The 26,963-nt window shown below is 51.5% G+C and overlaps 1 protein-coding gene across 3 annotated transcripts in view; it reads left to right on the top strand.

Moving 5' to 3' along the window:
- Positions 1 to 922: 922 nt before the first annotated feature.
- TMEM63B (transmembrane protein 63B) overlaps positions 923 to 26,963 on the top strand; it is a 506,581-nt gene continuing 480,540 nt past the window's right edge. For 2 of the 3 annotated variants that reach the window (XM_069608792.1, XM_069608790.1), the window contains exon 1: positions 924 to 1,247. The gene's annotated coding sequence lies outside the window, so the exon portion shown is untranslated. Of the gene's footprint in view, positions 1,248 to 26,963 lie in introns of all 3 variants that reach the window. The other variant, XM_069608789.1, reaches the window with a different exon arrangement.

Raw genomic sequence — 26,963 nt, 5'->3', positions numbered from 1 at the left:
GATACATTAGTATATTCAGAACATTATGTGGTGCTTTGCAATACATTGGTTGGTTATTTGGACCCCGATTTTTCTTTGCATTCTGGGATCTGTAGTCCTGAAATTAAAACAGCAGAACTAAAATGAGGCCTCTCAAATTTCAAAGAATAGCAGCAGCGCTGGATAGCCCACCGAGTCATGGCTAGGGGAAACGAGCACTCTGGGTATGTTATCAGGTCACCCTCCAAGCGTGTCCATGTGTTTTGAGGAACAGCACCTGCTGATGGGTACTGCCTGCCAATCATTTCGCTCATTTTCAAGAGAAATAAACTCCATTGCAACGAAATGCTCGAGTCCTGGGCGTTAATCAAATAACCAGCTGTATTCTGGGATACGTAGTCTTGCCTCCCTTGAATTTAACTAATCTCGCAAATGACTAAAATGTGTGAAAAGCTCCTCAGCTGCCCAGTGACATGGGTGAATGAGTCAACCAGTCCTAGATTCTCCCGCTATTCGGGGGCTTCCGGTCCTTCATTTAAAATGGTCAAATGAAAAAGCCAGAACTACAAGTCCCAGAATGCAAAGCATAAGACCGAGGCGGGATGGTCTACTCGCCCATGGCATCTTGCGCTTGAGAGGCCTGGCTGCAGTGGTTTGGTAAAGGTACGCGCGGGGCTGGCACAGTGTGGCCATGGTTTGCATGACTTCTTGTTGAGCACTATTGCCTGGTGAGGGGAGGGGGCAAGAGCGACCCGCACGCCTTTGTGCTGGCCCTGGACTACATGTAAAGGGATGCACCGGGGCAGGCCCTCCTTCCCTCCCTCCCAGATGTAAACACAGGGAGGCAGGAGGCAGAATTCTCCCTAGCACCACGCTTCCCGTTTCCTCCCCCCTCCCCCTGCGCATCACCGGCTCCTCCCCTCCCCCCTCCCTCCCTCCCAGCCCAGCCTCTCCTCTCCTCCTCCCCGGCTTCTCCCAAGGCTGGCAGCTCGGCTTGCAAGGAGGGAAGTCAGGCCATCGCCCGTGTTCTGCCTCCGCGACCCCCCCCCCCCGTCCCGTCTTATTCCCCGGCTGGGCATCGCCGCAGGAGCCTGGTGGGCCCTGGACCTCGCCTGCGGGGCCGGGTGGGTGCGGACATCTCGGCAGGAGCCGGCTGGGGCGGCCACATCACTTCAGGAGACGCCGCTGCCAGGCACAGGGTGGGCTCGTGCCCCAGGAGCCCCCCCGCGGAGTCTGGAAGGAAGGGGGTGCACGTTCCTGTTCAGGGGGTGAGTCCGGCTGTGTTTATACCTCGCATGTGCCCTGTTTCCTTTCACTGGGCTCTGGTCCTTGTGCCAGGCACTGTTGGGGCATATCGGAACACCAGGATCTCGCTGGGCCTCTTGGCACGCCAGTCAGCGCTATGGTTGTGTTGTTCTTATTGTGTTGGCTTTTCAGGACACTAAGGTGACTCCAGGGCGCAGCATTGTGTTGATGCCAGTGGCGTGTTCTGTGTGTGTTACTTGGCACCCCTGGGGTGTGCTCTGCAGTTGCCCTTGCGTTTTGTACCTCTGCTCGGCTGCCAGTCCCGCCGTGGCCTTGTTAATACTGTGTTGTTGCCTGTGCCGCTCTTGTGGCATTAGGAAGTGCTGTTGTTCTGCCAGGGTTACTGTTGTGGGGTATGTCTGGGTGTCAGCCTTTCGCGCTGTCATTATGCGTCCCCGCCGGCAGTCTATGTTGCTGTTGTGTCAGTCACTGTTTTCTTGGCTTACTGTGTGCTGTTGTGTCAGTATGCCTGTCGTGAATTGTCAGTTTCGCTTTTATTTTTTGGCATTTGTGCTGCTTTTGTGTCTCTAGTGGAGTTTGTGTGCGACAGGTTTATGCTGTTAGTATGTATCTATGTGTTGTCAGTGCAGCAATTGTGCTGTCAGTTTCCATCTCGTGTCGGTGCAGCGATTGTGCATCTCGCGTCAGTGCAGCGATTGTGCATCGCGTGTCGGTGCAGCGATTGTGCTGTCAGTTTATCTTGGAAGTGTCAGTGCAGCGATTGTGCATCGCGTGTCGATGCAGCGATTGTGCTGTCGGTGTGTATCGCTGCAGATGTGTTGCCAGTGTATTGCGGGGTAGATGTCGGAGTGGTGGGAGGTTGCGTGCGGGTGAGGGAGGTTGGGTGCCCTGCCGTTGCTGGTTCATCTTGATTCCGGCTCTGTCTGCTGGGTATTGTGTGTCTACGGCTAGGCGTTGGCACTGCAGCTGGCCCCTCTCTGCCAGCTTGTGGTGCCCGCCAGAGCACTGCTCAGATGCCACCACGATGCCCAGTCACAGAGCCGACCCGATCTGCCTTCCATCGATGCTTCTCTCCTGGGCCCTGGAAGGTCCGGGCACCGATGCCCTATGAATCATGGCGGGCATTGCCGCAGTCTGCCACCCCGCACTATGCCATGCAATGCCAGGATCATGGTGAAGGCTGTGCCAGGTGATGCAACGCCTTCTTTGCTGCAGTGTTTTGGGGATAATGGCATCCATCCTGTGCCCGCCCCTCCCTAACAAGGTGCAGTGCTGCCAACCAGAGGCCTGAGGGGGTGGGGGGGTATAACGGGGTAAAACATGACCCCCCCCCCTTATAAAGCTCGTGAGAGGGCCTTCTGGGTGAGGGTTTCCAGTGGCCAGCCCCCCTCCCCATTCTGTGCCCCCACACTTCGCCTCCGCCCCGTGAGAGCCAACGCTTGCCTCGTAATTGGATTTGCGGGTGTCGGACAGCACTGCTTGAGCTGGATTACAGGAGAGGGTGGGGTGTCGCAGAGTCCTGGGGTGGCATTTAAGACTAGCGCCTGCAAGCGCTGTTTCCAGGCTCCTCCGGTGTTGGCAGGCATGGGAGCAGCGGTGCGTGTTAAATGCAGCCGTCTGCCCAGGATCGCACAGTGCGCTGAAGTGGAAGTAGCCGGGAATGCCCGCGGTGTGCGCCGTGTGCATGGCCAAGAGCGCACACTGATTCTGCGGCAGTGTTTTTCTTTTAAAAGGGGTGGCTGCGAACGTGGTACTGCTGTTAGCATTTGGGGGAGGCCACGCCCACAGGGAAGGGGTTTAAGTGAACCCGCCTCCCAGAGGCGGGCAGCCTCGATCCCCTCCGCTCTCCCGTCCCGCGGCCTTGAGGCGAATTCCTTATGTTTGCCTCTCCAACAAATTGCGCTCGTCTCGTTTCCGCCGGTTTGGAATTTAGGACTTGCTCAAGATCACGCACTGCGTCAGTGGGCGCCCCCCCCAAACAAACGTATTTTTTTAGATAAACGAAACGATAGTTCTCTTCCAGTGGTTTCTGCTGTATTGTGTTGGTGCTTTTTAAAGTCTGCGCTGAACCCGTGGCCCAATTCATTATGTCGTGTTTTCGTTAACTAGGCGAAAAGTAAACGTCACGTCGATCCGGGCCTGGCCGAGTTCCCACGCCATGTGTCATTCACTCCTGGGTTTATTATTCGTATTAGTGGGGCTTGTGGTTTTCATATTTCCATTAGGACCGCAGGACTACACGTCCCAGCAGGCACCATAAAACAGAAATAAAGGGGACTCGAGGGCCACATGCACGCGGCACGGGGCAACTTAAAAGAGGCCCTCCCTGGTGTCCGTGATTTCTGTTCAGGGGCGTTGCTAGGGGGGTGCTAAGAGGGCTATAACCCCTGATCGTTTGGTTGTAGCCCTGGATAGAATCTCAGGAGCTACAGCCAAAAGACTAGCTAGCCCCGAGTCCCGACAGTTCCGACATCAGCGTAGCCCCGGGTCTTTTCCAGACCTAGCAAATCCCCTGTTTCTGTTTGCTTTTGAGCACGCAGTTTCTTCTGGAAACGAACACGGTTTGCTGGTAAGATGGCTCAGCGTGTCAATGCGCTGCTGCGGAGTTCTGTGGAAACCCCAGTTAAATAGTTTAGGCCTGTTGAATTATCCGTGTGTCTAGACTCTAAACTAGAGCTTCCCTTTTCCATCCTGGTGGACGTTGTGCGCCTGCGCCCAAAACATGTGCCTAGGATGTGGGTCACGGGTTCCTATCCCAGTAGAGTAGCTCTGCATGTTAAGGCCCCTGCGCAGCACATTCCAATGCCACACCCAGTTAGCTGCTTGACACCTTGATAACGTAGCCCAGTACCTTTTATTGTCTATTCGTTGATTTATTTCAGCTCCAGGGCGCTTGACCAGGCCATTACTGTATGTGTAGACTAGACGGGACATCATTTCCATTATCGGCGTGGGGCGGGGCGGGGGCGGGGCGGGGCGGGGCGGGGCGGGGGGGGGGGGGGGGGGGGGGTGAATTCTGGTCCAAGTGTGAACATTTGTTTGGGAGGATAACTCGGCGGCAAAGTACTCGCCTTGGAAACAAGACGCCACGAAGAAACAGAGGTTTGATCCCCGGGCCCGCGCTTAGAAACCTCTGGTATTAAGCGCGTTATAAATGCTCAACTAAGACATATTTCTGTTACAGCAACTCGATGCCCCCTGGCTGTGTGAGCGCTTTAAAAATGTAAATAAATAAATCATGCCTCGGCCTCTGGTTCCGGCCTGGGCAGCACTAGCCCGGGTCACGGCACTTGGTGCCTGGTCTGATACCCGTGCGGATTCCCATGCTTGCCACTATGCTACCTGCGAGGCGCCGCTAGGGCAGAGGACACAGCCGCTGCACGCGCCACTGGAGCGAACTCGCCTCGTGCATTGACGTGCTGAGCAGCATCGCACGAGGCGAGGGACGCGTGGCCAGGCTGCTCCTCGTTCAGTTGCTTGCTGCTCCATTGAGCAGCCACTTGGCCGGGGGAAAGCGCAACACGCTCGCCTTACATGGCAGACACATGTCTGATGCCCGTCCATTCATTATTCAGTCGCTGCTGTTGGCCTCTGCATCGCGAGTCACACAATGGAGAACACCCGCCATCTTTAAAGGGCCTGGGAACATAGCCACGAACTACAAACTGTTCAGGAAACTTATCATGCTTTGTTGTGGACGTGCAGGGAGGGCGTAGGGCAATTCCCCCCGAACCCCCCCTCAAATAAATGCCAACACGTTTCTTTTTTGCTGGTGACTAATGCCAGCGTTTTCATCATTTAATAACAGCACTGTTTTGTAGTGAATTTCTGCATGTATTGTAACCTTGATACAGTGCGTTCAGCCCTTTAATTGTTATCTTGGATTATTTTAATTTTTTAAAACATTACATTTTTTAACTTGGATCATTGGTTAGCAAGTCTTAATAGTTAAGTGTTGCTGATCTTAGACAAAGCTTAATAAAACTTGCTTTAAAACACAGCACGGCCAACAGATTTCGGCTAGAAAGGACCCTTGTTTTTGCAGCTCAGGTTCACTGGGGGGGCGGCCTCCTAGAGCATTAGATGTTAGAAACTTGCGATGGGATACGCGTTGATGTGATCCATCCCGTCTCTGATTTTCGCTTTGCATTCTGGGACTTGTAGTCCCGGGTTTGTGCTGGTGAAATCTGAGACTGGAGGTCCAGTTGAGCGAGTGTGATGTTGCAGAGGCTGAAGTGGCGAAAGGGTGAAACTGTGCAAAGACTCAGATCCTAGAATGCAAACGTGCCCTCGCGAGACCTTGCAGGGGCGAAGCTGAAGTAGATGAGAATATACAGGGCGGTTTGATGAGCAAAACACTGAGGGGGAGGTGATGAAAAGGTTGGCATCCTGCTGTCGATAGCCTGGGTGGTGTTCCTGAGCGTTTGGGGCTCAGTCACTGATGCCATTTGTAAAATATTGAATTGCAAGATGTACGCCGCTATTCTCCCGGCTCGGCTCGTGGTTGGCCCTTGGAACCAGGCCAGCTCCCTCTGATTGGCTCTGGCGCGGCCCTCCCCATGAACTCCCTGTCTCTCCCAGCCCTGAGCGCTTGGTAATATCAAGACATGTTATGGAGGCGCTTAGCGGGAGGGATCCGATACGAAGCGCTGCATGAAAGCGAGTCCTTGATGAAAGGTGGGAGCGCTGTTTTCCTAGAAGCTCCTGTGTTACCAACGAGACCTCCGAGGCTTGGGAGGTCGCGTGCGCCGGTGGCTCCTGGGCTGCCACTTTCAAGGATGGCCAGGGAGGTTCCTCAAGTTGGAGGTACCCCAGTGGTGCAGGTGGGCGGAGGCTTCAGGTGTTCTTCTAAATGTTGCTGGCATTGAGTCTGTCAGCAGGCTGGTCAATGCACCTACTGCTGAGATCTGTAAACGGCAGACCCTAATCCGAGTACGATGCCTCAGTGGGTTAATGCGCCTGCGGTGAGGCTGTGTGTGTGTAGTTTCCGTTTCACTGGGTGTGGCGTTGTCCCGTAAGGGCTGCACACGCGGCGGCGTGACGTTGCACGTCGCCGCGTGCGGCTTAAATAAACGGGGCGTTCCCGGAAGCAGGAGAGCGACCGGGGAGCCCGAACCTGACGGACGTGAGAGTGTGAGCTCTGTTGGGTTGGGGGCTCACGGGCACGCCTGGGGGGCAAAGGACAGACCCCCAACAGTGGCGACGAGTGATGTCGGATGCCCGGGCCCGGCGGTGAAAGGCGTCCCGATCGTTTGAAAAAATTTAGAACGTTCACGGACGTTTCGTTTCATGCCGTGGCTGCGGACTGCACACGCGGCTGGCGGCCATTTTGCATACGAGGCCGCGGAACTTCTCGGAGCTCCGGTTCGGACCGAGAAGGTGATCTGGGTCTAATTTTTGGATTTTGTGGTTGCTGAGTGCATGACCTGGACGCCCATACCCAATTTGTGTGTTTTCATCAGATTTCGGGACTGTTACGTCGAGTGTAAGCCAGGATAAGGACTAATATGGTAGGGCCTGCTTAGTCCAGTCCATCCACGTGGCTCAATTTTTGGGACTTCTATACGGCAGTGCTTTGCTGCAAGGTGGCAACAAGGCACTTCCTCGCCCCCTTCATCATCAGGACACTCTTTTTGATCCTCTTCATCATCACAAGGTGGTGGCCGTTTTTGAAGTTCTTCGTGTGTTTGCACCAGGGTGTGTGTGGCACGGGGGTGCATCCTTCCGCATGGTGATGGTGGGAATCTGAGTTGCGGCCCCAGGTCTGGTAGTGGGGTGCCTGTGCGCTCAGTCCCATGTCCGACAGCGACCAGGACGGTGACACCGCGGATCCTGGGGAAGAATCTCAGGACGAAGGTCTGGCGGCCCAGCCTGCAGCTCTGCAACCGCTGCCACCGGGGAATCAGGGGCCTGCACCACAGGCACCACTAGGGGCACAGCCTGTCGCTCCACAAGGGACCCCCATTATGGCTCAAGCTAGAGCCCAGGCGACCCTGCAACCGATACCAGAATTCGATCCTACGGGCCCCCCGTCCAGTCTGGGGCCCCGATGGAAGAGGTGGGTGGCCCACCTGGACATGTACTTCAGGGCTGCTCGAGTGGATGACAATGACAGCATGGTAGCCACCATGCTGTACTCGGCGGGAGCCGCGGTTCAGGAGATCTTCGAGTCGCTGACTCTGGTGGACCAGACCTATGGTGAGGCGAAAGCGGCTCTCCTCGCACACTTCCTTCCACTTGCCAACGTGGACTTTGAGAGATTCGTGATGCTGTCGGCCAAGCAGAAGGATGATGAGACCCTGGACACGTTTTACGGTCGCCTATGCCGCCTTTCCCAAGGGTGCGCGTGGGGGGACGCGGAGGACATGATACGGACAATGCTGATCCAAGCATGCTCCTCAGGCAAACTGAGGAGACAGGTCCTCAGAGAGCCGGGAATCACTCTGCCCCGTATACTAGAACTGGGTTGATGTCACGAAGTGGCTGAGGCACGGGCAAACAAGATGGAAGCGGGTTCACGCTCGATCAAGGCCGAAGAGGTGTGCGCTGTGTGGCGGGGCGGCAGAGGAACAAGAAGCCCTGGTGGAGCCCCCCGAGACAGGGCAGGAAGATCGGGGGAGTCATGTCAGAAATGTGGCTATGACCTCCCCCACCCCACAGAGTGCCCAGCCGCAGGAAGAACATGTGGCCGATGTGGACTGCCGGATCACTTCTCGAGAGTGTGTAAGTCGGCTCTACCTGTCATGGTACCCAGAGGTCCTGCCCGAATCTGGACTCTGCGCCAAACCCGGCCATCCAACGTGGCCCAGGTGGATCAAGCGGCAGAGGAGGCTGAAGTAGAGGAGGAGGAAAACATCTTCTTCGTCTCAAGCATGGGGATCCTGAAAGGCAAAAGCAGGAGACAGCCAAGGTGCGTGGTGGAGGTGAATCGCTCGCCTGTTCCCGTGCTGGTGGACACAGGGGCATCGGTCAATGTTATGGCGAGGGACATTATGACGCTCTTGACCCATTACCGAACCTGGCTGTGCCAAGAGCTCGCATCTTCGCCTTCGGTGGACTCGAGCCCATACCGCTGGACGGAGCGTTCGTGGCGAAGGTGGAGCATGAAGGCTCGAAGATCAGAGCCCGGTTCTATGTGACCCCCCATAAGCAACAACACCCTGCTGAGCCGTGCGGCTGCGGAAGCACTCGGGATAGTGAGTTTTGCGTACTCAGTATACCTGGAAGATATCAACAATCTACTGGACAAGTACGCAGCCCTGTTCAACGGCATTGGGAGAATGACCGGTGATCCAGTCCGGCTACACTTTGACGACTCGGTACAACCAATTGCCCTGAAACACCGGAGAGTTCCTTTTCATCTGAGGGAGCAAGTCGACAAAGAACTGGACAACCTGGTGGCCTTTGATATCATCGAGAAAGTGGAAGGCCCAACACCATGGGTGTCCCCCATTGTCGTGGCCAGGAAACCAAAGCAGCCGGACTCCGTTCGCATCTGTGTGGATATGAGGCTACCCAACAAGGCCATAAAAAGGGAGCGACACCTGACCCCGACCATCGATGACATAATTGCTGAGGTACAGGGGGCCAGATTCTTCTCCAAACTCGACCTCAGAGCAGGGTACCATCAAGTTGTCCTCCATCCGGAGTCCCGGTACATTACTACATTCACCACCCACCGGGGACTCTACAGGTACAAGAGGTTGAGCTTTGGGGTATCGTCGGCTGCCGAAGTGTTTCAGAACATTATCCGGGGTGCACTTGCTGATCTTGAAGGGGCACTCAACATCAGTGATGACATTTTGGTGTTTGCCAACACGGAGGTGATCCACCTGAAGCGCCTGGCAAAGACCTTCGAGAGACTACAGTCATTGGGCCTCACCCTCCATAGGGACAAGTGCGAATTCCTGCGCCTATCAATATCAATAGAATTCTTTGGGTTCGTGTTCAAGGAGGGAGGGGTGTCACCCGACCCGCGGAAGTTCAGGACATAAAGAGTGCACAGCCCCCGGAATCCGTGTCGGAAGTGAGAAGTTTTCTGGGCATGGTGACCTACTGTGGCCGGTTCATCCAAAACCTGGCCTCGAGGTCTGAGCCGCTCAGAGCTCTTACCAAGAAAGAGACTGCCTGGCACTGGGGTCCACTGGAACAGTCGGCGTTCGAGGACATCAAGAGCGCCCTAACAACGGAAGACACCATGGCGTTCTTCGACCCGGCGCTACCCTCGGAGATCGTGGTCGATGCCAGTCCGTTTGGCCTGGGGGCGGTCCTGACCCAGGTGGACCGGGATGGAAACCTCCGGCCCGTAGCATACGCCAGCAAGGCGCTCTCGGAAACGGAGCAGCGGTACTCCCAGATTGAGAGGGAGGCCCTGGCGGTCTTGTGGGGATGCCGACATTTTCGCCTCTATGTGCTGGGGCGCCCGGTGACTGTGGTGACTGATCATAAACCCCGGCTCCCGATTCTGGCGGGCTCGTCATCAAAGCCCCAGGCCAGAATTGAGAGATGGATGCTCGCATTGCTTGAGTACGGGTTCACGCTGGTATACCGGCCAGGTGCCAACAATGCAGCGGACTTCCTTTCCCGTCATCCCGGAGTGCGTGGGGGAGTGGCGGGAGACACCTGCGCAGAAGAAGCAGACGACCATGTCCGGATGGTGGTGGAGGGAGCAACACCAAATGCACTGCCCCTGTCGGAGCTGGAGGCTGCGGCGGCCGAGGATGGGTGCTTCCAGATACTGAAGCAGTCGATGCAGAGCGGTTCCTGGAAGCTCGTCTTGGAAGCTCTCGCAGGGCGGACCCATGAGGCGAAGACCGCCCTTGAACAGCTGTGGAAGGTGAAAGATGAGCTGTCTTTCTCGGAGTCGGGGCTCCTGCTCCGGGGGATCGCATAGTGGTCCCCCACTCCAAAGTGGGTGAGGTGATCGCTTTGGCCCATCACGGACATAAGGGTGCTGCCAAGACGAAGGCGAGGCTGCGGATGAAGGTCTGGTTCCAGGAGCTGGAGAAAAGGGTCAATGACTTTGTGGCAGCCTGTGTATGGTGCCAGGCAGCCTCCCCGGTGCAGAGGGAACCGGCTATCGAAGCAATGCCTCGAGGGACCAGGCCCTGGGAGGTCGTGCATGCAGACTTTGGGTCCACGTCCGTGGGCACCCATTTTCTGGCCATAGTCGATGAGTACTCCCGGTACCCCGAAGTGGAGTTTGTGGAATCGGTGGCATTCGAGCATGTGGTAGTCGCCGTGGAAAAGGTCTTTGCAACCCACGGATTTCCCCTGACGCTGTGCTCGGACAATGGGTCGCCATTTCAAAGCGAACGCTTCTCAGAGTTCCTGGCCAGCTGTGGAGTTCAACATCGAAAGATATCCCCGCTGTGGCCTCGGGCCAAAGGCGATGCAGAAAGACTGATGCGAACACTAAACAAGACATTTCGGATTGCGCAAGGACAAGGCCAGCCCCTCCAACGGGCATTGTATCAATTCCTGAGAGTGTATCACACCACCCCATATGCCTCCACTGGTGTTGCCCGGCGGAAGTGCTGTTCCGGCGATGCCCCCGGGGTCTACTGCCGGAGGTACAGGAGAGAGAACCCGGGATTATCAACGACCAGCAGGTTGAGGCCGACCAACTGGCCAGGATCAGCCAAGAGAACGTGCGCCGGGGCCTGCGGCCCCAGCGGCTGGAACCCGGGGATGAGGTGCTCATCCGGAACCGCCATCCTCACGGGAAGTTGTCCCTACCTTATGAACCAGCGCCCCTGGATGTGGTCGCCGTGAAGGGGTCAATGGTGATGGCCTCCGATGGGCGAACGGCTGTCACCCGTAACGTCAGCTTCTTCAAGAAGCTGGGGGACTCGAGAACTGAACCCCCTCTGGACCCTGGTGTCGCCGAGATCCTTGAGGAAGATGGGCCCCCTCTCGGTGTCCCGGCCTCTCCGAGTCGGGAGGCTACTGTTGATGGACTGCCGGTGCCGGAGGTGAGCGGGAGGTACCCCCAGAGGACTGGGCGAGGGAAACCCGCTTACCTCAGTGAGTATGTGTTGGGACAGTTGGAGAGTCGTCCGGGGTGAGGGTGGCTGACATTAAAGGGGCCTGGGTCCAGGATGGGCAAGTTGTTTGTTGTGTGATATGTTGTGTTTAACTAATAACGTAATTGTGTGTCCTCCTGAAAAAGGAGGAGTGTGGCATTGCCCCGTAAGGGCTGCGCACGCGGCGGCGTGATGTTGCACGTTGCCGCGTGCGGCTTAAATAAATGGGGCGTTCCCGGAAGCAGGAGAGCGACCGGGGAGCCCGAACCTGACGGACGTGTGAGTGTGAGCTCTGTTGGGTTGGGGGCTCACGGGCACGCCTGGGGGGCAAAGGACAGACCCCCAACACTGGGGCACCTCAGCTTTTCACCCCTCAGAGGTTGATCAGGCGAGCACAGCCGAGATGGCGATAGTAACTGAGGCCGGCCTGGCTCCAGGATTGTTCACCTGGGGAGGACTAATTTCCATTTCATATTAAAATATGAATTTCCATTGGACATGAAACACAGTGCAGCAGTTGTGCCAGATTTTCTCAGATCTGCGATCAGGAAAACGTGTCCTCCTGTGTCCAGAAACCTTCATTTGCACTGCTGGGCTGCTTTTAAAGGCGCAGAAGATTTTATTGAAACGCAGGTTGTTGGGGCCAGGAGCAACACTACCAGAAAGTCTGATCAGGAGGCTTGTGAAATTGCTTGGTATGGTTGCACTCTGTAGGACATATTTAGCGTTTTTAGGTTTAAAAAGTGTGCACTCTCTTCTCTTGGGTTATTTTCGAAATGTTCACGATTATCTTCTGAGGGGCAAATGGTTATGGGGAGAGGTGGGTGTGAGCAATCCCCCATCCCCTGTCACTCGTGGGATCGCACAGTTAACACTTTGCCTCCCGGCCTCTCTCAGACTTGAGCTGGACCACCTTGCCCCCCCCCCTTTTCCTCCTCCTTTCCCCTCTTTTTCTCCCCTTTCCTGCTCTAACTGATTACCTGGCCTCCCTCTGAACCTTATGGGGGCCAGGCTCCTTCATGACCAGTTGCCCTGGCACTGCCTCCGTGCCTACCGGGCTCCAGGAGCTGTATCTACAACCCTACAGTCCCATGCCTCCTTTGATGTTTTTCAGTGTTTTTATTGTTGCATTGGAGGTTTTCCGTCACTGATATTTCCTCTTTAGCTTGCTGAGTTAGAGAGCCATGTTTTCGGAATTTTAGTAGATCTTCTGTTGTCCGTATTTCCTTTGGGCGCGAGTTCCAAAGTCTCAACGCTATGCAGGAGAATGCTGATTTCCCCAAATGTGTGCATGCCACTATCCCCACTTAAGAACATACTCCTGGTGACATAGCCAGGCAAACTGCACTGCCACAATCACTGACTTGACCAGGCAAAATACAGTGCCACAAGCTGAAAACTTGTCAAGATGGGCTGCACCAATATAGGCCAGTCTAGCCATGTAAGACCAGTCATACTGCCTTTACCCTTGATACCAGTAAAACATTTCTTGGCTTCAACAAATAATTATGCACAAGCCAACATTTCTTACTTCCCACGGTCCACTTTACAGTTTCACTTATATTAAGATAGTTAAAGCAGCAAAATATCTACTTTTGAATGTAATTTGTAAGAGTGCTCAGTTGGTTGATGCACCTGCTGCAGGAATCGGTGTGCAAGCAACATCGCCTGCTGTCATTTATTGTCTCAACAGTCTTATTAAGCATGATGGGAATAGCAGTTATATTCCCACACAAAATAAACATACTTTAAATAATGGATAACAACTTGTGATTACATGTTTCAGAAAATAGCCTTACCTTGTAATTGAGAGGTTGGACGTGTAAGTAAAATGAAAATTGCAGTTAAAACAAACACTGGCAATGACAATAATTTTGGCTTTTGTGTAGGCATGGGAAAGACACTTGCCAGTCATTGCAGTAGTGGTATTAACTGGCTATTGATGGTAGCAGGTGCAAAATGGGCATCAAATAGCAGTGCCTGGCAAACGATTAATCATTTTATACAAGTCAAAACTGTTGGCTTTGCCAATGCTTGTTTTTTACAGGGTTTCAGTGAAGGACACGCATAGTGCTTATAAATCGAGTGGCTGAAGGCGGACCTGGTTAAGACATTGTTATCACACCAGTAGCGTGTTTACAGCTCTAATTAAGTCATTACCTCTCAGAAGACTGCTTTGAGAAAACACTGGCAGGTATTTTGAGTGCAAAGTTTGATGGTAAGGCTTGATTACAGCTAGTTCAAAGAGTTCCCATGAGGAGGTGTTTTGGGCAGCCATGGGAAGGACTTGGGTGGAAACGGCATAGGCAATAGCATGGCCATGGGTGGGCAAATAACCAAACACCTGCAAGCCGTGTGACCATCCACATATGCCATTTTCCCTTATCTGTGCTCTAATGCAATAGTTTCTGCTTAAAGGTGGTGCTAAAGTGCCGCCTTCTAGCCCAAACTGAAAATAGCAATAAAGGATCTTGCAAGATAGCCAGGAAGCCTGCTAGATGTGTAAATGCCCCCCCCATCTCTCGGGTCATGTGTGCTTACATGGCTGTGGAGCATAAATCGGTGCCCAGGCAAAGCAAACGCCCCCCTGGCCACCCCCTGCAGTTGTTGCTGGGCACCCAGTAGCTAAAAGGCCTTGTCCCGTGGTGTCAACACCACTGGAAAGCCCTACTTTCTAAGGGGCAGGGAGGTGGGGAAGGGGGGCCTTGGACGGGCCTGAACCGAGGACACACGGAACCTCTTAGCACTGTCAGCAGGCGCTATAACATACCCCGACGTCCTGACGCAGCCGCAGCGAGAGGTGGTTCCCTCTGAGCTCCGTCCTTATAGCCCCAGAGGGGCTTGTTAATGAAATCCCCGGGGTCAGACCCTTAAATATCCGTAAACGCCATCGATCCATACAATGCAAACCAATGCCCTTGACATTTCTGACTCATGACGACACCTGGATTTTATATTTTATTTATATAAATGAGCATTTGTTAGGTGCTTATACAGCACACTTGTGTTTCAAAGCGCTACGAGGCTAAATGGGAAGGGAACAGGGGAGAGTAAAAACAGGTAAAACGGTAAATATACAGTCGTTCTCCTACTAGGGCTTGTGGTATTCGGACGTGCAAGTGCAGTGCAGGAGGTAGGGAGGGTGGGGGGTGCGGGGGGGCAAGGAATGTACAAGTTCTGGTGGGGGGCCCGGGAGGGAAGTGCCAAGGGGGGGCCAAGGAGGAGGCCTCAGACTAAGTGCTAGTGCGGGAGACTCCCAAGGGTGGGTTGTAGAGCCGCCAGTGCTGTGGGGGGAGGTGCTGGTATCGACTGGGCAGGGGGGCCTGGAATCCTTTGGGGTTCATGAGGACCAGGCCACCAGACTCCGCGGCATCAGCGGCATCAGCGGCAGCGTGGTGATGGGCAGGGAAGGGAAAGAGGTAGAGAAAAGCAGCTTTGAGCAGTTTCCCGAACTTAAGGAGGTCCGGCTCCAGTCTGAGAGGAGCAGGGAGGCTGTTCCAAAGGGAGGCGCCAGCCGAGGAGAGAGACCTGCCTCCCACCCTCTGCTTGGAGAAGCGTTTGACAAGCAGAGAGTTAGAGGAGCAGAGGGCTCTAGCAGGGGAGTATTTAGGGAGGGAAAGTTGGAGATGGTGTAGTCCCAGGCCCCAGAAAGCCTTTTGGATGATGCAGAGGGTCTTGAATTTGATCCTTGCAGCCACGGGAGCCAGTGGAGAGATTTCGGGGCTGGAGAGATGCGATCCCTGGGCTTGAGGCCAAGGATAAGTCTCGCAGTCCTATTCTGGACAAGCTGAAGGGGGCAGAGAGAAGAAAAAGGTAGATTAAGGAAGAGGCTGCTGCAGTAGTCCAGCCTAGAGAGGACCAGAGCGGGGCTTCTGGGGGAAGGAGAGGAAAGGGAGAATACCTCTGAGGAGGTAGAGCTGCAAGTGGGCCTGCTTGGTAAGGTCCATGATGTGAGGGGTGGAGGAGAGAGCAGAGTCGAAGATGACCCCAGGGTTTTTGGCCTCACAGGATGATGGGGGTAGAGGGCCCAGAGAGGGTGGCCGGAGGACAGGAGGGTGCAGGTGTCCCAATGAGCAGCATCTCCGTCTTACTGGCATTAAGGCAGAGATCGTTAGCTGCACACCATGCCTGGATGGTGGACAGACAGTCAGGGATCAGAGAGGAGGAGGAAGATGAGGTAGTAGAGAGAAGTGTGAAGGAAAGCTGTGTGTCCTCAGCATAACACTGGAAATGAGGAGAGGCGGAGGAGATCGGGTGAGCAAAAGGGGCGAGATAAATACTGAAGAGCCATGGCGATAGGATGGAGCCCTCAGGAACGCCACGGGTAGAGAGTGTGGTGGTGGACTGGAAAGGGCCCAGTTGCAACTGGGAAGGGCAATTCGTGAGGAAAGAGGACAACCAGTGCCCGGTCAGTGAAGCCGAGGTTATCAGTCGTTTTATGAGGATGGAATGGTTGACTGTGTCGAAGGCAGAGGAGCGGTCAAGGAGAATGAGAACAGCGGGCGAGTTGGAGTCGAGATTGGCGAGCATGACTTCACAGGTGTTCAGGAGAGCCGTTTTCGTGCCTCTGGACGCCCTGAATCCAGATTGATGGTCACGGGGGTAAACTTCATGTTCAGTGTGGAGGTGTAGTTGGGGAGGGACAGCTTCTGCACGTTATTCTGGCTTTATGGTGCTGTATGACCCATCAGTATGCATTATGTGACCTTCAGAAGCAGGAAAACTCCAGCCGGCTGTCCAGGGATTGAAATCTGTGTCTGGCAGGTTACTTAAAGGTTTCTGCAGTGTGGACATTACCCTAGGGAGCTATCCTACCGATTTGTATGTCTATAACCCCTCCCCCCTATGGGGCTGTGGAGCAACACACTGACTGACCTGGAATGCACACCTTGTTGAACTGCCGAACACACTGCTGTTATCTTCTCAGGGAGGTGATGCGACTGCATCTCCAGACCTGCACCCAGGCAGGCGTTTCAAGATGTTACTGCACAGCCGGGCCCGCATTACTGGACATTTGCACAATCGCAATTCTTTTTTGCGCTCTTGCAAATGGCCCTTGTCAATATCCAGTTGCATTAGTGACGCTGCAATTGATTTTGCACTTAATTTGCCCGAGCGATAATTCCGTTGCACATGCGCAAATTGCATTAGTGCAAATGTACGGTAATGACGCCCTGGTGTGCGGTGAAATCTTTTAACGCATGTCTGGAGATACACGGGTCACTATGCCTGTGGGCATCCTGGGGAGAGGCCCAGTGCAGTTGTCCGCAATATTTGCGATTGTGTATGATGCTTTGGCATGCAATGTTTGCAACTTTGTGCAATGTTTGTGATGAGTTTAACTTTTTTGTTGTTGTTTCTGGTTAACATAGGCTATTTATTAAACGGTAGATTAAGGCACAGCGTTGCAATCTAAGACGAATGAAGACTTCTAGAACTGTTTGTCAAAGCATGTCACAGCTGCATAAAATACCTAAAACAAACCAATTCTTAATTTCAGTTACAAAACAAAACCTTTCAAAAAGGCAACTTTGATGGTGGCATACCAAAAGAAAAAAAGGGAACTAGCGGTTTCCACGGGAAAAACTGCAAATAAAACCATACACAGAAGACCTTGGCTAATCCAATCAACGTCTTGCTTCACTCCCTCTGTCCTATGTCCCCTATGGTTGGTGGTGACCGGATCTAAAACAAAAGGATCAAATGCCTTGTTTTCAGCACCAAAAGTGCCGGAAAAAAAGTTTCGAATGCTTTTTTTTTTTTTATGGAGGGGTTCGCCTCCCAACCCCAACCCCCCTGTTTTCCTTTTTTAAAAAAAACGTTTTTTATACATACTTAATTAACAAATATATAAATAAATATAAAGGCATTCGGATTTTTTTTTTTGGTTCTTTTGGTTTCGAACAAAAGGGCATTAATTCGATCCTTTGTTTTCGATCCTTTGACTGGACACCGTCCCCTATGACTTGTAAAGCGCCCTGTTGTTTCCGGAAGTTAATTCCGTGCTCAATAAATACCCTTATAATAATAATAATGATGTTGTGTCCCATTTGGCCGTTAGGAGCCAGTAGGAGGCTGCAGAGAGACAAAGCGTCGGAACTATCAAACGTAAATGTTTCTCTTTTACCCCCGCGTTCCCGGAACCAGGGGCTGCTAGGGCAGTGCCAGGGGTCGCAAAGGAGTTGCCAGGGGTTGCAAGTGCTCCTCACAAAGGACAGCCAGACAAGAATGGTGCATTGTGGATCTGGCGCTACAGAGAGATGGAGGAGGTACCTTTTGATCGCCTTTCTAAAGGCTTGGTGGTCATCTGTGCCGCACAGGTGTCCTGGAGAGGAATGAGAAGCCGCGCACGCCTTTTGAGCGCAGCCTCTGAGATGTTCTGGAGATACACACAAACCCTGTGCCCCTCACTCTTTGTGCTGACCGCCTTTCAAGTGGGGGCAATTTATAAGTGATGGCTCATTTAACGAGCCATTGTTTTTACACAGTATGGTACTGAACATGGGGCAATTTTATTCGGAAGGCCAGCACAAAGCATCAGTTTTCTGACCAAATCTACACACTCTTCCAAGAGAATCAACGTGCCTCACACAAAAAAGGTTTTAAACTATATTTCCATGTCTCTTTATTTGACACACCAGCACATTTGTTTTGTATACTACTTTTTAGTTAAATATGGTGCATTCCAGGGAAGGTTAACTGTCATTTTCTTGCTTAAGTATTCTAGGGGCTGCTTTGGGACATGGATTAACTGCATCCGTTCAGCATCAAAAGCCTTTTAATGTTCTTAACAAGCCAACCATTGCCTAGTGCACACCAAATGGCACCTCAATGTGACTTGGCACCTTGGTTAGGAAAGCAGGGTTCTTTTTCTGCCACCATGTGGACAGTAATCCATGGCAAATCAATGCAGTGATATGTGCAGGAGGATTTGTGCACTGCTCAAGTCGCCACCCTCTCTGTTAATGGTGCCTGTGGTGCTCCTCTATGTAACGGCACACATGCCTGTTTTTGTCTGATGTGTTCCATGTGTAGGAAAGCCCCTTAAGGCGATCACACCGGAAAAAATACAACGCACTAGGGATAAAGGCCCAATACACCACTTGCAAGGATAACCAGTTTATTTCCACACAAAAATGGTAAGCGCCAACAAAAATCTCTGCTGCCGCGGAACGTTCTGGTAGAGTCTGCATGACCAGCACATTATAAAGGTACATAGCATCATCAGTGACATCATTACATATAGTAGAAATCTGTGCGGCAGGTAGGTGAGACCCTATAGACAGGCCGCCTGCTCCGTAGGGGATGCCAGGCCATTGGTCCCAGCCCGTCTTCATCTTCTTCGACATGGCTGATGCTGCCTCCGTCATCGGTCATAAGCTGAGCAATTAGCAACCTATTCGCAAACGAAACGACCCATCTATGCAGCAGTGCACCTGGTACAGACAGACAGAGGCCCAGGAGGAAGCCGAGGTCATGCTAACTCTCACACTTCACTCGCTCACAGGCAGGCCGGCACCTCTCGAAGGTCTTCCATCCTCATTCTGGTCTATAATTGAATCCCTCCCTGCACCTCGCAGCACAAATCACGTGACCTAGAAGTGAAGGCAAGAAAGCCCTGCTTTCTGATCAATCGGGGGTCCGACAGGTTTACAGTCCGTGGTCTGGGGAGGGCCGGTGCCTTGGAATTCAGGGGTCCTAAAGCTGCGGCATTTATGTGCTATAACTTAGGAATGGGACTGGTGGGGGTCGGAGGCCTGCGCCCTACTTATGGGATCATATCGTACAAAAATACTCAACCCTCCTCCCGTGGCCTTACTGGGCACCTTCTTCCCAGAGAACGATGGTTGCAAACATTTTAGAACAATGAAGGGTTTATGGATCTCTGTGAGTCTGGTCAATGCAGTGATGTGTGCAGCAATGTGTTGTGCGCTGCACACGCCACTACCCTGTTGGTTAATGGAGTTTATGTGGCGCTGCCGTATGTAATAGAACATGTACCTGTTTTTGTTTTATATGTCCATACAAGAGCACACTGGAATGTTTTGTGTATGTGACTCCGACGAGCATGCCATACCGTCCCCACACTTAAACATATGAAGCAATCAAGGAAGTTGCCTCAAATTGTAAATCCACTAGGCCAAACGCCCTTTCTACACTGCCACGCCATGATTTTCACTAGCTACAGGCCAGCACTAATAAGAGATGCTAATGCCAGCCCTGTTAGATAAAGCATGGGCCTGCTCTTTTTTTTTGCAGAAATAAACCCTGGCGCCTGCGGGCGCCTGCATAATAGTGAGGGGGTAGTGGCTGAGGAAATGTGGACCCTTTACCATGCATCAGAAACCGGTTTTGTTTAAAACGCTTCATCGGCTTATTACTGGTCAGGCTAACGTTTGAAAAAGGTACAATCATTTCTGTGCAACTTTTCTGTGCATTGTTTATTGGGTCTTTCTTGTATGGCATCCAACCCTGTCTGTAGATGTAATTCCAAAAAGATGTTTTTGTCTGTTTTGGGGCTGGGCATGCCCACACTGAGACCCAGCCCTTCCTGCTCTAAAATTCAAAACAAATAGCAAAAGGGCCCTTGTAACCGATTTGAGTGACTGATGTTGCAGCCATTTTATACTTGCATCCAAAAACGTAAGCTGTCTAGATGAGCAGGTATGGTTCATGTTCCTAACATTTTAATGTTAGGGTGAGTATTGTGACCCGTGATGTGAGCACCAAGCCATGCAACAGTTATGAATTTGGAGATTCACACATACAATCCTTTTATCACAGACTTGTTTATCAAATGTCGAGATCTCTGATCTCTGATCACTGTTATAGCCCTGAAATGGTCTTTGATTTAATGTTAATGCAAAGCATATAGGAACCCTCACTGGTGCTGTTTGTCTCCTTTCCCACTCTCAGAGAGGTATTTTGAAAGAGTACAATGAGAGCATACCAGACTGTGCATCTTGGAATAATAACCTTCTATCAGAAAATAGTTCCTATCATATGGTTAGTCTACTATGGCCCCTTGCGAAATACAAGTGAGGTGGTACGATCAGAACGCCTGCGACACAGGGCCAGTGGATAGTGGGCCCTCAGAGCACGGCAGGCTGGCTACACCGCTACACCCGCAAGGCCTTCCCTAAGAGCAGGTGACAGAAAAACCATTTAGTTGGGCAGCAAGAGCTGTTTTCTCACATTGGAATTCTTCTGTACAGTACTTTCATTACAATGTAATGAAACCAGATTCATTTATATAGCAATTATTTATTCATATTGAGGGGGGGAGGGATTGTCGCGCGGGGGGCGCTTTCTGATTTGGCTAGAAACTGTCCTGTGTGAAGGTAGACACTAACTCCCTTTATATGTCGCTGCAGTGCGCATTCCTTCTGCTTCTAAGCACTGTGATAATGTATGCTATCGCCCAATGTAATCGTTCTCGGCTTATGAACCGGTGGGTGGGGTTGTTGACCTGGTGGGATGAGTTTGTGACGTGACGGTAGGCTGCCGCTGCTCACATCTCTCCGAGGAGGCAGGTGGGGTTTCACTTGGCCCCCCGGATGGGAATAATTCCACTTGACTGCTTACAAATGTTTCTTCTGGCTCCAATTCTTGACACCAGTCCACATTTTAGCTCCATCCATGTGTCTCTTGGTGTAGGTTTCCATTGTTTAAAAAAAAAAAGTGTGTGTGTATGTGTGTGTGTGTGTATATATATATATATATATATATATATATATATATATATATATATATATATATATATATATATATTCTCCAGTACAGTATCATTTCTGTTTTCCCACGTGTGTACACCGTGCAACCTATAGAAACTGACCTGTAGCAACTGGATCTAGTAGAAACCCTTTGGAACCGGGGATCTGTTTCCGCGGGGCTATTGATTTCTCAGGAGAGACTCTTGGGCTTACAGCCCCCCTGGTCCTCTGAGTCAAAGGCTTGTGCCTGCGGGGAGGGGGTGGGTGGGGGAGGGAGGCGAATGAGGACGATTTGCATCATCGCCACGTGGTCTCAGTCACAACAAAGCCGGCTGCGCTGCTGGGCTCTGCCCAAGAAGTGAAACTGACCCAGGTCCCTTGAAACCCAACCTTGGGCTGGCTGCACCTCGCGCTGGTCACGTGGGCTTCCCATTTCAGTCTGGCAATGGTGTCTGTCGAGAGCAAGATAACGCGTGGGTGGGATCCCAACACGTGAGCTACATTAGTACACAAATCGTGTGTTACTGCAGACATTTCGGCTCATTGAAGAAAAAGACCACGAATAACGCTCAACTCCAACAAATCTACCACCAAGCACACATCAATCAGTACAAAATGTGAACAAATAGATCTTTTAATGCTATGTGGGTGCATTCGGGTGGCTTTTCACCAAGCCTGATGACGTACTAGCCTTCGCGCGTAGCTATGGTTACCCCAATGCCATGGTTGCGCCGCTGTCCATATTTCCAAACACGTAGGGCTAAGCTGGCAGTGGAGTCACTTTGCTGAAAATGTTGGGGGAGCGGGGGAGGATATGACATCTGAAGAAAAGTTGCCCACGTCAAATGAAAGGGGACAAAATGGTGTGCCATAAATTGGGGGGGGAGCACAAACACCCCTGTCCCCCCCCCCCCTAAAATGATGCCCATGTAAACGGGCATTGTTGTGATGACATGATCGAAGGGGCATCTTGCCGCTAATAACGTGTTTGTTACCCAGCTTAATGGTAGTACTTTTATCAACCTCGGAAGAATTATGAAGGGCTGAGTGGACCTGCGCTGATTCGAACCTGTGACCATGAGGTCCAACACAAGCCCCTGTAGTCTATGGCTTGGTAGGGCGACCAGACGTCCCGGTTTTCCCGGGACAGTCTGGGGAAATCCCCCTCCGTCCCTGTTAGGCCGAATCCTGTGCAGTGCCCTTAGGGACCACTACACACAATTAACACTACAGGTGGCAATACAAGTTTTACCTTTGGTACAAGCCTGTACTACTATGTTAAATTGGTATCAGTAGCGGAGCAGCCAGGCTTATCTCAAGAGTATATGAGCAGTAGAAGAGATTACACAAAGGACTACAATCACTGTGACTCAAGCAAACACTGACTCAAGGTTTCAGGTAGAAAAATATAAGTACATTAATTTTTTTAACCAATAAACACAACACTTCTATTAAATTCAAAACCACATGTAACATATACTACAACTAACCAATTCACTTTGTACGGTATAAATCAAGGTAAGTACCCTGTTTTTGAATGGACCGGTATTATGAAACAAGACATGTTACCGTGAATACGATTGCAATCACTTTTTGACAGTTCGGTCTACTAAATAAACGCGTATTCGCGGCAAGAAATGCTACCGAGGCAAAAACACACTTATCACCTGAGATACCCAGAGGGAGTTGGAGGCAAAAATCATAGGCAATATTATAGTTAGGCAGACAGAATCGAAGAACACTCATAGACAGGAATTCAAGAGTCAAATGGCCGGAGCCAGGGTCAAGTGACACCGGGTGGCTGTTGTCGAGGATCTCTGTTATTCACCGCTCCGGTAGTAGGTCAGGAATGCTGGATTCTAGGACCTTGGAGACGATAGTAGGACAGGAATCAATGTTCAGCCTCCAATATTCCTGCTCCCCTGAATACGAAGATTCAGGCTTCCTCAAAGAGGGGCTCTTTTCTACAATGTACCTCTCTGCTGTTTCGACCTGAACAGGCAGAGGTGTCAATTGGATAAAAGAGCGGGGAGAACACACCGCCAAAACCCAATGCTGCAAAGAAATGAGAGGATTAGCAGTGTTGAGAAGGACCAGTAATAAAACTCAAACAGTAGCAGAGAAAATACCTAGATATGAGTAGGAGCGGAATTTCCCCAGGGATGGAACTCGTCTACAAAGAAAAGTAAACCCAATTATGAGATGTGAATAGGAATGATGAGGTTCTATTCGTAGAATAACTAAGCAACAGACAGCACGTAACAAACGACAGAAAAAATAATAAACATGTAAGGTTAGTACAGGGAAGATTCCCCGGGCGGCACGAGGGTCGCACTAGGTCCTGGTTGGTGCAATCCCTGGAAAGCGTCAATATTGCACTTCTAAAGTGGTGGAAAACGAGTCTTCCTGAAAGTCCCAAGAGTTCAGCAACCTAGGGCTACCTGGGGAGGTCCAAGTACTTTCAGCAGGAGAGGGTCTTGAACAAGTGGAGCAATAGCAAATGGGTGAAACTAGCAGACAATCAATACACAAAACACCTCAGAATGTGGAATGGAAGTCTATCTTAGCGTCTGACGTCTTCCGAGGTGCTCTGCATGTGGCCTGTAAAGGTGGTTGAGCGGGTACACAAAACGGAGACGTACCTTGTTGTTCCCTGAGGCAACGGCTGTAAGCAGGCAGAGAGAAGAGGCAATCCAATAGCGGTCCGGGTCAGTGCCGTAGAGGAAAACAATGCCAAATCAGAAGCGGAATCAATCCAGGACGGGCAAGGGTCGGAACTAGGAATTCAAACAGGATAATGCAGGTAGGTAAGCAAAACGGACGTAACCGTGGCGGCGAGTCAAGCTCAATTAGCAGCAATGAGCCCACGGAAGATGGCAACTTTTAAGCCGTAAGGGAGCGTGGCCTATAAGCACGTTTACTACATGCACGGCGAGTCAGCTGACCCGAAAAGCGCCGACTGTTACACAGACGGCATGGCAACCTGTAGCGATCCCACAAGGATGTTCGTGAGTGCCCAGCGGTCCGCAGAGGAGCCAATCCCTACCGAACCATAACCATCGCACAGTCGGACAGTTCACGTTTCAACGTAGCCAAGAGTACTTTGATATTGTCAATGTTCGGAAGCAAAAGTTATAAGAAGGAGGGAAGACGAGGGCAAGCCTTGGAGATGAAGAAAAGGGATTCACCCTAATTCCTCAAGCAGGACACAATACCTTATTCAATGGAGAAGCTGGTGCCCTGACAGTTGTTCCTGTTGGTTTCCCACAGACCCACGGTTCCTGGAGATTTGATGTGAAGGAGGACATCTGGAGGGGTCTGCACCACACAGGGATGAAGCCGGCAACAGCGACGATGAATAAAAGGTGCGCTCCTTAAAAACATGAGGCTCTTCAGATGGCTATCCGGACCACTAGAGCAGTGTGCAGCGATTTCGACCAAGAAGAGGATCCTCTGGCTGTGGAAGATGAGCTGGTTATCCCCACCAGGCTCAAGGGAAGAAGACTCTGGACTGGATCTTCTCTGGTCGTCGAAGGGTAGATGGCTCAGGACTGCAGCAGGGATTCACCGGGATGGGGTAGTTGCAGCAGCCGACTTCTTCTCCGCCTCTCTTTGGTTCCTTGTAGTTCCAGTGGCGACTCTCTGACTTCTAGCCCAAGAGACCTGCCTTTTATGCGAAAATCCCCCATTCACACAGCCTGGCTGTCAATCACACAGCAGGGGGGGTTGTCCGGCCCGGACAACCACCTCAGGCAATCATGGCAATGTGCGACTTGGGTTTCCTAGGATACCCTGTGCAGGGGGTGACTACACCCCTCCCTCACATTCAGCCCACCTAGACACCCAGACACCTGGTGGAGGGCTTCTGAACAGAAAGCCCGCCAAAAAGCGGTGAACAAAGGAGGCAAACCTGGTTTGCCACGCAAAGTAAAACACAAGAAGGACTTTAACAAAAAGAAATGGCAAATAAACCCGACCGTAGCCAAAAGAAAAAGTATTTGGTCAAGCGGGTTTAAGTTTGAGGCTGATATAATAGCCTAAAACAATACCACGTTTATCTAATATAATCGCAGTAGAAAAGTTAGGGTAGATACCACTGCCACCAGCCAAGTCTAAATGTTAACAGAGCAAAACAATGCTCTAGGAGGTACAGATACAAAGGGATACAAAGTAACCCCTTCCAGTACTCCATGGAAGATGGGGTGTACTGGATCTGTGGTAAATTGTCAAAGTAAAGTTAATGGCAACTTTACCCTTTTCTGGGGGACTGTAGTCAGCCCCAGAAATGGAGTCTGGGGGAAGTCTAAAAGACAAAACTGTGTCACTGCGCTGAAGGTGCTGTGTAACACACAAAAGAAGGGGGGCTACTGGAGTGGTGTACTCCAGAGTCCACAATCATAAAAACAGGTAAAAGACACATGGGTAAGAGTGGGGGAAAAGCTCACACTCTTACCAAGTGAAAGAAATAAACTCCAGAAGTCCAGCAAAGCTGCTGGGGGACTCACTAGGTGAGGGAAATTAGCCATAAATGAGAATTCTCCCTAACAGTCCCGGGCAGTTTTTTTTAATTTTGTAAACCCCGTCCGGGTTTTGCTGGGACTAGATTTTGAAATCTGGTCCCGGCGCAACTCTTACTGCGCGAATGGTGCGTGAAAACTTTTTATGCCCCCATTTCTGCCCTCTTCCCCTCCCAGGCGCTCTCCTCCAATGAGAGGAGTGCACCTGTAGCACACCCCCCTACAAATCCCTCACAACAGACCAGCGACATAGAAGTAGGACTAGCGTGTTATTTGTATTTGCTTTAGTCCTACTTCTATTTCTAAGACCTATACTAGTTTAAAAAACTAAAAATCTGGTCGCCCTATGCATTAGTCCACAGACCCATCCTCGCTACTACCGCAACCGTATGTCCCGAGCAGTGGCAGTCCCATGACTTTCACTATGCGCGCATTGATCTCAAAAGCGTTACCATGCCTACTCGGACGACTTGGTACCGCCACAGCCCATCTCCCCAGTCACATTCGGCTACGCGGACTGGGCCATGTTGAACACCAATATCCAGTATGTATTAACAACTCGGTAATAATTTTGCACTTGCAAAGCTACTGCTGGTACATGCATTACCAGGCTTGAATCACCATATGTGGACTCTCCTACGGGTCTGATTATCCATGAGCCTGGTCACTTTGAATAATTGAGAAATTTAGATGGACAAACCTCCATAAACTGGTAGGTATATTCGATCATGTTTCAGAGTTTGTTTTAAACCAGAGGTCTTCAAACTGTGAGGCGTGGCCACATTCCTGGGGGTGGGGGCTAGGTGGGGGGGGGGGGGGGGCTGAGAGCCCAGCATGAAATTAAAACATGTTCGGACTGGGTCATAAAACGGTCTTGGGCACCAATGAAAAAGTGGCCCGCAGTTGCAAGTGGCTATTCATTCCTTTAGTGACAGACTGTTTGAATAGTACCCAAGGGGGTATTTTTTTTTGTTCAAATATAAACAAATTGTGATATTTAAAGAATATTTATTCAGCAACAATGGTCAAAATGACTAGTTGCATAGGGAAGTAACTCATTAAAGTGGCCCACATTGGCGAAAAAAGGGGCCCATTTTGACTGGCCCACCCTAGCATTGAGCATTTGTGGTACAGGCATTGCCCTATAGGCCAGTCCGAGCCTGGCGGCTAATCCATAATGAGCGAAGGGGCGTCAACCCAGTGGCCTCCTCACCCATTATGGAGGAGCCGAGGAGCAAGCCCAATGAAACACTGAGCCGTCCCTCAGCTGCTTTTTCCAGCTGAGGGAGTGCTCCTGGGCTGGCTGAACTGTCAAAGGGAAACGCTGTTTCCCTTTGACAGTTCAGTTCCCTAGCGACACATGCTCACTGAGTCATGCAAGGCTGGAGGCGTTTTGCTTTGCCAGCCTTGCACAGCTCATTAGAAATTCTGGCTGGGGCACGGGGCACTGCATGTCTGTATGT

This window comes from Ambystoma mexicanum, chromosome 4q, assembly GCF_040938575.1.
Source record: "Ambystoma mexicanum isolate Mex_15411 chromosome 4q, UKY_AmexF1_1, whole genome shotgun sequence".
Classification (NCBI taxonomy): domain Eukaryota; kingdom Metazoa; phylum Chordata; class Amphibia; order Caudata; family Ambystomatidae; genus Ambystoma; species Ambystoma mexicanum.
Note: the sequence above shows the minus strand (reverse complement) of the source record. Positions and strands in the feature narration are given on the sequence as shown.